This window comes from Belonocnema kinseyi, chromosome 4 (assembly GCF_010883055.1).
Source record: "Belonocnema kinseyi isolate 2016_QV_RU_SX_M_011 chromosome 4, B_treatae_v1, whole genome shotgun sequence".
Classification (NCBI taxonomy): domain Eukaryota; kingdom Metazoa; phylum Arthropoda; class Insecta; order Hymenoptera; family Cynipidae; genus Belonocnema; species Belonocnema kinseyi.
The window spans coordinates 18,731,251-18,732,941 of record NC_046660.1 but is presented as its reverse complement, the minus strand read 5'-3'; positions in this window follow the sequence as shown (position 1 = coordinate 18,732,941).

Here is a 1,691-nt window from a genome sequence, read left to right as displayed (position 1 = left end):
GATGCTCGAATAATGCATTTGTTTGTTAAATTTGTTTTTGAAAAAATCATAAAATTGATCAAGAAATTATGAATTTTGCTAAAATTATCATAAATTTCCGAATTGAAAAAAAAATTGATATAGAAAAATTGAATATTTCTGTCGAAAAATACCTAATTACTGCATTTGTACATTAAATTTGTTTATAACATAAACAATTATAATCAGAAGAGAAATTTTTTATATAATATTGTTTCTATTAAAATTTGTTGCAACATTATTTGAAAAAACGTGTATTTATGGAAAATAGTCGAAAAAAAATTTTCAAAAAATAATTTGTTGATAACAATTTTTTTGAACATATTGTCTAATATTGGAATATCTTTAACTAAAGGCTGTTTTATGCAACTTTAGCGATTTCAACCATTTTCCTCTTATTGACGAACACCACAACGTCAAATAGAAAAAGGGCCATTTTTTCGTCTTTTTTTTGTCGAAATCGGTGAAGATTTGTGGTCTGTACATTATTCTGAACCAAACAAGTCATTTTTCTTCCCAATGTGTGGCACTTCTTTAGGTACGAAACCAAAAACTCTTTTTTTTTAGAATTATATTGTAGGACATTCAAAAATCAACATTTTTCTTTTTTTTTCAAAAAAAAGTCATTCGGATAAAATGTTCGTCTGTTTGAACACTATGAACATCCGTAGAGAAAATTTTTGAATTTTGAAAAAAAGAGGTATCAAAAATTTTAAAAATAGGGTTATTTTTTTAATTTTCATCCAAAATGGCTGACTAACGAATTTGACCTTTAGTTTCTGGCACTCAGTGACAGGGGGGAGGGTCAAATTTTACACAAATCTAATACCTTCTCTGATGAGAGTCTAAAAATTGACATTCCATTTTTTCAAGTTATGTAAACATGGATAATAAGTTTTTAAATGATTTTTTTCTCAAAATATGAAAATATGAATTAATATTTTTCTATAAATAGCATAATTTATTTTAAAATATTTAAATATTTAATAATTTTTTATAATTCCCAATTGATTCCCGTATTCCAAGTTGTTGACGTCATTTGGCAATATGTCTTCATGCTGAGGGACAAACAATAATACCAATTGCAAGAGACAAACAATTTTTTTTTAAAACTTCGGAAAATGAAGATTTTTCACCATAATTGTATATAGTTATTATTTTTAATTTTTAAACAACTGTTGAATTTAATAATATAATTGTTAAAAACAAAAATGACTGATTTCATTATTAAATTGAATAGCTTCAGAAAAATAAAAAAAATGTGTTGAAATACATCTATGGTGAAAAATTTTTTCCCGTGTTGTTGGTAATAAAAATAAAGTTTCATCTTTTGCAATAGGGAATTTACCAGCCGCTAGGCTGGTCACACTGTTAGCCGCGATGCAAGTCAAACTACCGCGATAATTCAAAGTTATAAATAGAAAATATATATTTTTTAATACAAATCATTAATAAAAATGGTTAGTTTATTCACAAAACAAATTTATAACTCCAGTCATTTAATTTTAAAAGCAGCAATTTAATGTTTTAAGTACGGTCAGTTTTTCCTTCGGTTTTCTTCAAAGTAAAACTTTTAACAAGTTTTCCATTTTTTATAGAGAAAGTTAAAAAACGCCACGTATTTGGGTTAAAAATTCAATTGCTTTGTAGAAGGATCGTCTTCTTGGCTTGGA